At 42.8% G+C, this 11,257-nt stretch overlaps 1 non-coding gene across 1 annotated transcript; it reads right to left on the reverse strand.

The window, feature by feature from the left end:
• Positions 1-10,140: 10,140 nt before the first annotated feature.
• Trnas-cga lies at positions 10,141-10,215 on the reverse strand. Its single transcript has one exon. It is a non-coding gene; the product is annotated as a tRNA-Ser (tRNA).
• Positions 10,216-11,257: the final 1,042 nt, after the last annotated feature.

Here is an 11,257-nt window from a genome sequence, read left to right on the forward strand (position 1 = left end):
TGGCAGGGGGAAAAAGACTTCTGGTCTGGTGAATATAGGGTTATAAATACAAAATGAAAGAGGGATAATGCAGGAGTAGGTTCAATAATGAATAAAAAAATAGGAGTTCGGGTAAGCTACTAAGAACAGCTTAGCGAACGCATTATTGTCGCCAAGATAGACACGAAGCCCACGCCTACCACAATAGTACAAGTTTATATGGCAACTAGCTTCGCAGATGAGGAAGAGATTGATGAAATGTATGATGAGATAAAAAATTATTCGGATAGTGAAGGGAGACGAAAATTTAATAGTCATGGGGGACTGGAATCCGATAGCAAGAACAGGAAGAGAAGGAAGAGTAGTAGGCGAATATGGAAGGAATGTTAGAGGACGCCGCCTGGTAGAATTTTTTACGGAGCATAACTTAATCATAGCTAACACTTGGTTCAAGAATCATGAAAGAAGGCTGTATACGTGGAAGAGGCCTGGAGACACTGGAAGCCTTCAGATACATTATATAACGGTAAGACAGATTTAGAAACCAGGTTTTAAAATTTAAGATATTTCCAGGGGCAGATGTGAACTCTGACCACAATCTATTGGTTATGAACTGTAGATTAAAACCGAAGAAACTGCAAAAAGGTAATAATGTAAGGAGATGGGACCTGCATAAATTGAAAGAATCGGAGGCTGTACAGAGTTTCAGAGAGGACATTTGGGAACGTCTGACAAGACCAGGCGGAAGAAATACAGTAGAAGAAGAATGGGTAGCTTTGAGAAATAAACTAGTGAAGGTAGCATAGGATAAGTAGGTAAAAGACGAGTGCTAGTAGAAATTCTTGGGTAGCCTTAGAAATGCTGAATTAAAGTGATGAAAGAAAATTTAAAAATGCAGTTAATAAAGTAGGCAAACAGGAATACAAACGTCTCAAAAATGAGATCAACAGGAAGAGCAAAATGGTTAAGAAGGGATGGCTAGAGGACAAATGTAAGGATGTAGAGGCATATATCACTAGGGTTAAGATAGATAAATCGTACAGGAAAATTAAGGAGACCTTTGGAGAAAAGAGAACCACTTGTATGAATATCAAGACCTCAGATGGAAAACCAATTCTAAGTAAAGAAGAGAAAACAGAAGGTGGAAGAAGTATGTAGTGGGTCTATACAAGGGCGATGTACTTGAGGACAGTGTTATTGAAACGGGAGAGGACGTAGATGAAGATAAAATGGGAGATACATTATGTGATCAAAAGTATCCGGACACCAGCTGCTTGTGTATAGTGAAACAGGTGGCATCAGTGAGTCTGATGCCACCTGTTTCAGTATACACAAGTAGCCCTTAGCGGCAATCTTTAATTTATAACTAGAAATGACAGTAAAACTTTTACGTAGAATGTTTTATTATATGACGTGGCCTTTTTGGTGTTAAAATTGTATGACGAGAGCTGTTATGCTCAGCTTCTTACGTATGTAATATAAATTCTGATGAAGACTCCCTTAGTTTATGAGTCAAAACCATGGTCAATTCGACTATAAAATCCATTGCAACCAGTGGGCTGTCTTTGCTATATAAAAAAAGACAGTGTTATCAGGTGTGAAAATTACGAACTATCGGTTTAATAAGTCACGGCTGTAAAATATTAACACGACTTCTTTACAGACGAATGGGAGAAATGGTAGAAGCCGACCTCGGAGAAGATCAGTTCTGATTCCGTAGAAATGTCGGAACATTTGAGGCAATACCAACCCTACGTCTTATCTTAGAAGATAGATTAAGGAAAAGCAACCCTACCTAGAGAAAGCTTTAGACAGCGTTGACTGGAACATTCTCTTTCAAATTCTAAAGGTGGCAGGGGTCAAATACTGGGAGCGAAAGGCTATTTACAATTTGTACAGAAACCGGATGGCAGTTATAAGAGTCGAGGGGCACGAAAGGGAAGCAATGGTTGGGAAGGGAGTGAGGCAGAGTTGTAGCCTATCCCCGATGTTATTCAATGTGTATATTGAGCAAGCAGTAAAGGAAACAAAAGAAGAATGTTTAGTAGGAATTAAAATTCTTGGAGAAGAAATAAGAACTTTGAGGTTTGCCGATGACATTTTAATTCTGTCAGAGACAGCAAAGGACCTGGAAGAGCAGTTAAACGGAATGGACAGTGCCTTGAGGATATAAGATTAATATCAACAAAAGCAAAACGAGGATAATGGAATGTACTGGAATGAAATTGGATGATGCTGAGGGAACTAGATTAGGGAATGAGACTCTTAAAGTAGTAGATTAATTTTGGTATTTGGGGAGCAAAATAACTGATGGTGGTCGAAGTAGAGAGGATATAAAATGCAGACTGGCAATGGCCAGGAAAGCGTTTCTGAAGAAGAGAAATTTGTTAACATCGAGTATAGATTTAAGTGTCAGGAAGTCGTTTCTAAAAGTATTTGTATGGAAGTGAAAGGTGGACGATAAATAGCTTAGACAAGAAGATAATAGAAGCTTTCGAAATGTGGTGCTACAGAATAATGCTGAAGATTAGATGGGTAGATCACATAACTAATAAGGAGGCATTGAATAAAACTGGAGAGAAGAGAAGTTTGTGGCACAACTTGACTAGAAGCAGGGATCGGTTGGTAGGACATGTTGTGAGGCATCAAGGGGTCACCAATTTAGTATTGGAGGTCAGCAGGGAGGGTAAAAATCGTAGAGGGAGACCAAGAGATGAATACACTAAGCAGTTTCAGAAGAATGTAGGTTGCAGTAGGTACTCGGAGATGAAGAAACTTGTACAGGATAGAGTAGCACGTAGAGCTGCGTCAAACCAGTCTCTCGACTGAAGACCACAACAACAACAATGAAGATCTGCAGCCAAAGAATCATCGATATTGTGAACAAATGGCGTCCGTAACGTCGATTTAGTCCAATCACAAAACACTTAATGCAATTAAGATTACTAAAATATGTCAAACGCAAGCTTATGTAGTGGCACTCTACGCCAGTCTGAATACTGATGCAGAAGGAAATTTTCACTACCATCATCTGAGCTGCAAGAACAGGTGAGGCTTTAGTGTAAGGTTCTTTATCATCAGCCTTGCCATCAATGTACGGCATTAAATTTCAAACCTCTTCAGAGTTTTCCATCAAGTACGGCCATGCGACACTGCTGATGCTAGTCTGTCCACCAGATAGGGGCATTAAGCTCGGTTGTCCGCCTGGAGTACACTGATTGTTTCACCCTCTCTCTTCTCTCGTAGTCGTACAATACAAATACGCCATCGCACATGTTACGTGCCAATTTACCTCAAAATGTCAATCAACATATTTCAGAAGTTATTTGCGCATCCCCATGGTCAGTGTCACCCCTTTTACCCTGCATCGTAACTGTAGACAGCCCTGTTAGCTATCACCTGTCTTCCCTTCCTTTTATTACAGTGAGGGGCCTGTTATTTTCTGCAGCCTTGGAAACTTCCTAGTTGGCTTGAGCAACGTAGTTACTTAAAGGACCTGGAAGGGTAATAAAAGTGTTTGGAGCCCTGAGAGCCCTCTTTCAGCGCAAGGAGAAAGCTCAGAATTCACTTCGGCCCATCTTTACACACTGACCAGCCCAAGAGCCCGCCTACCTGTTGTAAAACTCCATTGTATGACTCCTAAAGAAATGCTTTTTGGAAAGATAATGTGTGTAGACAGGTGCAGCCGCGAGAATGGAGAAGCGTGATATCCACCATTCTGGCCCACAGGTGACAGTTGGAATGGACCGACCGCCTTATCATCTTCTGCCAATGGCGTCACTCGTATGTGGTATGGAAAAGTGTGGGGTCAGCACACCATTCTCCCCACCTTTGTCCGTTTTCTTGATCTTGGAGCTCCTACGTCCCACACTAGTAGCTCGTCAATAGGCATCATGAGGCTGAGGGAACCCCTCTCCAGTCCTCGCAAGAACAATCCATGACAGTACCGGGAATCGAATCCGGTTCCATGCATAGCAGCCAGACAAGCTGGCCTCTTAGCTACGGAGACTGACTCCTCTAGTTGGCCAGCCGCTGTGGCCGAGTGGTTCTAGGCGCTTTAGTCCGGGATCACGCGGCTGTTACGGTCGCAGGTTCGAATCCTGCCTCGGGTATAGATGTGTGTGATGTCCTTAGGTTAGTTATGTTTACGTAGTTCTAAGTGTAGGGGACTGATGACCTTAGATGTTAAGTCCCATACTGCTTAGATCCATTTAAACCATTCTCTAGTTGAAGGCTGCTTCAATACTCATGAGCGCAATCTGTATCCTTTCTTCGTCCATTTTGGAGCCCCAGGTTACTTTTCTGAGACATATTTTGGCTGAAATGACCATTGTCTCTCGGAAACCTACCCGCAAAGCAACACACTGGCTATAAAATTCCACATTATTCTTTGTTGTGCGAGATATATTGGTGGGTCTTATCAATATGGACGGCCGTTCACAGTACTGTTACCTCTTCGTTGGCTGCATGGAATGTTTGGGAATTATGACTGTAGATGTGTGTGAAACACCGTGTCTGCTAAAAGTCTTAGTAGTTCTTGAGTTGTGGAATAGTTCTAGGAGAATGGCTCTAGTCATAACATGGGCGAACAGTAGAATATAGCATTTAGTTGTACATCCTACATAGGCATCTTAATCTCTGTAAAATCAAGGACAGTGACTTGGAAGTGTCTGTGTGGTTTTATCCATTCGTCTGGCAGTGGGGCTATATTTCTTTGCTGAAGAGGAATGAAAAATCCGAATGTGTTAACTGTAATGTGAGCCTTGTTCCACGTGCTTCTCAATGGCAGGTGGACCATCTGAAGTGAGTGTGAAGCAGTGAATGAAGACAAAGATATCAACTGCCAGTGGGTGATTCGAAACAACTTCCAGTTGTAAACTGTCGATCAGTGACATGCTGGTGAAGCTACCCTGGCTACCACTACCTAAAACACAGCGTGTGATTCTCTCACACTTGTGCACCCTGGTACATACATTCAGGCTGGCTGGAGGTAAGTCGATGCGGTATTCATATCGCAGACTGAACTGCGTTCGGCAAGAATGTCTAATGAAGCAGAATACTCTGAATTTCCGCAGGCTAGCTAGTGGCAGCTTTAATACAAAAAGAGACAAAATGCTCTTTCTTTCTTAACACATTTTCTGTATAACCCACGTTGAGGCCAAGAAAGCACCTATTATTGTATCTCAGAATCTTGAGGCGGTCATGAATACCCTTCACCTTCTTGAAATCTTCTGGTCAGCAACTACGCTGTTTGCAAAACACACAGTAGTCTACTACCTTCTGTATGAACATGGGTACCGTACGTCCAGACCTGATTGAACGCTGAGGGCTGTTTTAGACGGTATAATGATAGTATGCAGTTTTCCCATGACACGTTTGCGCCATTAGTGCTCCATATATTTCTTCTAACAAGAAATCCATCTATTTCAGGATGTTCCCTTCTGACAACTGTTCCCTCTTCGCTTGAATTATCCAGCATCGACACATATCTTACGAGAAAGTGCAAAGTATCTTGGAATTAAAACTCGTACCATAAGCCTCTGTGTATTCCCCTAGTGACTGCAGAGCTTGATTGTGCTTATTGCATTCAATATTCGACAAGTTAAGAGAATCTGGGGGAATCAGATGTTACAGATCTTCCAGATAGTGAAGATGCGCCAGGATAATTGGATTCCTGTCACCGTATCAATATATAACTTTTCCTTGATTTGTCAATTGGCAGATGTAATTACACTGATGTCTTGCGCCAAATTCTTGGATTTCCTTCCAGATGCCCATGAATAAATATATGTTTCGTAACAATTGACAAGTTAAGTCTGTAACAACACTACATTGACTCTCTCTGTCCTGTACTGAATCGGCCGAAGCCAGGTCCCTTTAAATCTGTTACCAATCTTGTTTTGCTGGGGAACTTGTTTTTTATTGCATTTATCCATTATTCCTAACTGTTTATCTTATTTGATATGTAAGATTATTCAGTACGCTTTTTATACGAAAAAACGTTCACTCCAGCAAACTAGGCGTCTTAGTATTTCTTATGATCAATTCAAATAAAAATGAATACATTGGTATATCTTGCAAAATGAAAATTATCTAATGAAACAAATTACTATATGAACACGTATTTTGTTAACGTCCTCGTATGGTCAGAGAAAACCTTATTTATTTGTCTAAACAGTGAAGATATGTATGTTTGGTGTACGATCGTCTTTGGATGTCATCGCTGGCGCCATGTGGGCTAGTGATTATTAATCGGTTCCGTAAGGTCATGGCGTATGTACACTGCTTGTTGAAACTGTTAAAATTGTGAATCTAAAAGAAAGAGCAATGTCAGTTAAACTATTTCAGTGTGTCCAACTTACGTCATGCTAATGTCTTTATTCGACAGTAATGGGTAGATAATTACGGCCCCTGGCCTATTACTGCAGCCATCGAAAAGATAAGTAGCGATTGAATTTTTTATATAACTACGTGAGACAGTGCTTCTTCACTAGAGTTGTATGCTGCAACTTTTTCCGTTTATTGTCCGTAATACCATTGTAGAGGGTTCAAAATGGTTCAAATGGCTCTGAGCCCTATGGGACTTAACTTATGAAATCATCAGTCCCCGAGAACTTAGAACTACTTAAACCTAACTAACCTAAGGACATCACACACATCCATGCCCGAGGCAGGATTCGAACCTGTGACCGTAGCGGTCGCGCGGTTCCAGACTGTAGCGCCTAGAACCGCTCGGCCACTACGGCCGGCTGTAGAGGGTAGCTATGAAGTCTGCCTCGACATAGGGCTCGAAATGTTCGCAGAAACGAAGCCAGTGCTTAATGTTACCGGAAATGGCTATAATTTGCTCAGTGGCAGTCGAACACCGTAGCTACACGGATGTGTAAAAACCCCAGTAGTCATCCTGTAGGCGGTGGCATCTGAAAATCTTCCCCTCAGTATTGTATTTTGCCTCCAGAATCTCTCTTTTTTTTTTTTTTTTTTTTTACAAGAGGTGGAGTCCCTCCACGCCCACACCGGCATGATGGCCAACACAAAAGGTCTACTGCCATCTCTGCATAAGGGTTAGTATTCACTAAAGTGAGGTGTCGCAGGATGTGGGTACTGCGATGTTTGCGTACGTCTGGTTAGGGTTAACCATTAATACGCGCTCATCTGGAGATAGATTGGTCGAAATCTGACGAAGGGTAGCGGTTTGAAGGGCAGAGGAAAAAAAGTGCCAAGGCAAGAGCCAAGGGAAAAAAACCTCTGCGAAAGTTAGGTCGGGCGGCAAGAGCAGTAGCGGTTGTCTTGCTGCCTGCGATAGGTTGTGCAAGGATAGGCTTTGTTAGTAGTGGGTATCATGCATGTCGATACCTTGACGTTGTGCGTTTGTGCTGCTCGGCGGCTGGCGCTGGGTGCTGGTACAGAGTCCTCGTTCAGCGTCCTGCAACCTGCAACAGTTATGTTTGTTATCGGTCTTGTGTCCGATAGGTCATATACCGGAGGCACAGTGTGAGGGAGTGTTGGGAGATTGTTCGTGCGTCTGTGGGCGAGCTCGTCGGTGTCCCTGCTGTGGCCTGTTGGTCGGCTCTAGTAGCAGCTGGTAGTTGCCAGTCAGTATTGCTGATATGCAGGGGCTTACCGACGTTTGTCGCTGTTTGCGTATGTTAGTTTACCATAGGTGGTTATGCCCTAGCTAGCAGTGTCTTTGGTCGCTTGTGTTTCCACCTGTGGTTGTGATCGTAGTTTCCCAGAGTAAGGATGAAAGGATTGTTCGAGTGTCTCGAGTTCCTGTATAGTCGTGTGGCGTGTTTCTTGAATACTTCCTTGAGGGTATCAAGGCGGTATTCATGGTGAAGATCCACGGTGCGTGTGTAGCGTGGAGCATTGCTAATGATTCGTAGCACTTTGTTCTGTATGATCTGCAGGCGGCGCAGTCGTGTGGGAGCTGCATATCCCCAGACGGGAGCTGCGTACGTCATCAGAGGTCTAATCAGTGTCGTGTATAAGGACCTCGACACCCTCCTATTCAGTGTGCTTTCCCTGTGGAGCATTGGGTAGAGCTGTTTGAGCCTCGCGTGCGCTCGGTTGGCAACGTATTCGATGTGGTCCCCCCATGTAAGTTTCCGGTCCAGCCAGACACCAAGGTATCTGACTTTCTCTCGGAAACGTATTGGGCGTGTATGTAGTGTTATCGGTCTACAGTGTTGGTGTTTGCGCAGTAGTTTCGGTCTGCGTGTGAACAGAACTGCTTCGCACTTGTCGACGTTTACTTTAATACGCCATCGCTCCAGCCAAGGCTCAGCTGTTCTGAGTGCTGTCTGTATTCGTGAGTTGATGTTCGACGGTTTCCAGTCTTGCGCGAGGATGGCTGTGTCATCCGCGTAGACGGCTAACGTCGTGTTTCGTGTCGCTGGGTAGTCATTAATGTACAGGTTAAACAAGATGGGCCCCAGAATGCTTCCTTGGGGTACTCCAGCTTGGATACCGTGTTGTGTTGATTGTTTATCCTGCACGTTAGTGTTGAAACATCTGTTCGTGAGATATGAGTGTATGAGACGTACGAGTCCGTCTGGGAAACCAGCTTCGCTTAGTTTGCGTATGAGTCCGTTGTGCCAGAGACGATCGAAAGCCTTTTCGATGTCTAGGAACACGGCCCCTGTGGCTTTGTTCATGTTGTAGCCGTGTGTTATATGTTCGACTACGCGGAGGAGCTGTTGTGTTGTCGAGTGGTGATTCCTAAAGCCGAATTGCTCCGGTCTTAGGGTGTCGTTGGCGATGCAATGCCTAGTGATACGTTTTAGTATTACCTTCTCAACAATCTTGCTGAGCGAGCACAGCAGACTGATGGATCTCTCCCCTTTACAGAGTTTTTATAGGCTTCACACGCTAAGATGTGAGCTTCGAATTCTGCGTCGTGAAGTAAGTCTTGGACAACGTCATCCAAGGTCGTTAAACTATCCATTGTTTCCAGAAATCGATTGCTAACGTGTTCTATCTCAATATTGGGCGTGAAATCGTGAAAAAAATTATTTAACTAACGAATCGTGTAGTACTGGAATGTGTTTCTCATTTACTTTTCAGCTTGAAGAGACTATCTGTTGTTCAGTACCTTTGCCCATGTTTAGTTGTACATGTGACGTCGCTGAAAGGTGGCACCACTGGACAAGCCTTAATGTTAAACGTTCTCTCTAGAGGTCAGTGCACGTGTTACGTAGATGAAAAATTATTCTTCTACCTTCTGCCTTCTACTCAAATATACGTGCAGTAAGTTGAGAAATTTCAATACCGAATGCAAGTAAACTGAAGGTCGCCATGTTTAAATGACTTAGCTGAGAGCGGGCGTTGTATGTTACACAAGGAGTTTCAGAGTTTAGTCCTATAAATCGATGTACAAGTCCTCATGAATTACTGCAGGTGTCCCAGAAATTACCTAATATTCCGTCCCTCGTGCTGTCACACGTTTTAGACGAAAAAATAATTAACGTCAGTCAACATGGAACTTTATTTACTCAGAATTTGCTAATCATACATAACAACATTAGTTAAAATGCAGCGATACAGATACAAGTCCGTAGATACTGTTTGGTGATATCGCACAATGTAAGTAATGGCCTCTGAACACGGAACACTTTTTACCACAAACATCGCATGAGTTTTCACTTCTGACAGAAATTACTCTTTGAGACAATTGTTGTTATTGGTTTGTCGTGGAAGGAATATATGTAGATTACATAATATTGTTAACGTAATTTGTGTCTCTTGTACTCTGTCACCTTATCACTGTAAACTTCCCTTATATTACAAGAAACAACCTGTGTTGTTTAATTGAGTGTGTATTAATTTTATACAAGCTTGGTTCGATTCATTCCTTAAATTGTGACTTAATACTTTTGTATCCTTACACTGTCATCATATTACCATTATCCTGCACAGCACATAAGTTACCTGCTGAAAGATAAACTATGGTATAGAAACAAGAATTATAAAATTCGCAAGCTGAGATTTCTTCAGTTCTTCCTTTTCATTTTTGATTTTTGCCTCATTGACTTTTAAATTTAAATTTTATGTTATCGTTTTGCATTTCATTCTTTTCGAATGACTAAATATACATTATTGTGATGTGTTCGATGGACTGTTATGCTGAAACTTCCTGACAGATTAGAACTTCTTCTGAAACTGCCGGACCGAGACTCGAACTCGGGACCTTTGCCTTTCGCGGGCAAGTGCTCTACCAACTGAGCTACCCAAGCACGACTCATGCCCCGTCCTCACAGATGTACTTCTGCCAGTACCTCATCTCCTACCTTCCAAACTTGTGCTTGGGTAGCTCAGTTGGTGGAGCACTTGCCCGCGAAAGGCAAAGGTCCCGAGTTCGAGTCTCGGTCCGGCAGTTTCAGAAGAAGTTCTAATCTGTCAGGAAGTTTCATATCAGCGCACACTCCTCTGTAGAGTGACAATTTCATTCTACACTCCGCCACACACCGTTGGGTGGCTTGCGGAGTATCAATGTAGATGTAGATGTATGCTGTTCAGGATTGATCAAGGGGTTAAAGGAGGGAGCCTCCCCGAGGGTTGTTCTGCTGATAAGATGCTGACACAAAGGATCGGACGTACTCTGGGCACTGGGCAACGTTAGGAGACATACTAGCGGCAGATCCTTCCACCACCAGGACAACAAAAATGAGAATCCCAAAAGGCTTTTATCAGAGCCAGCTCTGAGAATAATCTTCATTAACTTCGAAGGAATATCATATGAGAAAGAAGCTCTGCTGTCAGACATCTGAAAACATAAATCGTGACTTTCTTTTGATATAACAGGCTCACAGAAGCCACAATGAGCCGAGGCCAAAGGTAAATGGAATGAAATTGATCGTTCAGTATGGTAGCGCAATATTCGCCAAACCGGACCTTCTAATTCTATACATAAATCTAATGGCGAAATGAGGAGATGATGGGTATGATACTCTTGGACACATCGCAGTATTTTAACATTGGCACCTGCTTGGATATCCGAGAGCTTTTCATCAAGGTTTAAACTTGTCACAACTGCAATTAACACATCCTTCAATCTTAAAATATCTTCTCTGCTCCACGACATGCATCCTACATCCAGGAGGGATCCCGACTGGCTCATTTATTTCTTGAATACCAACAGCTCCTCGAAATACTTTAAACACTGAAGCTACAACCGACCAGCATCAGGAGCAGACTGCAGGAATTGGTCATTTCCTGTCTCCACTAACAGCATTTCTCAGCAAAGTGCTGATTTCTGCCAGGACTTTTTTGCAATTTA

Source organism: Schistocerca americana, chromosome 3, assembly GCF_021461395.2.
Source record: "Schistocerca americana isolate TAMUIC-IGC-003095 chromosome 3, iqSchAmer2.1, whole genome shotgun sequence".
NCBI lineage: Eukaryota > Metazoa > Arthropoda > Insecta > Orthoptera > Acrididae > Schistocerca > Schistocerca americana.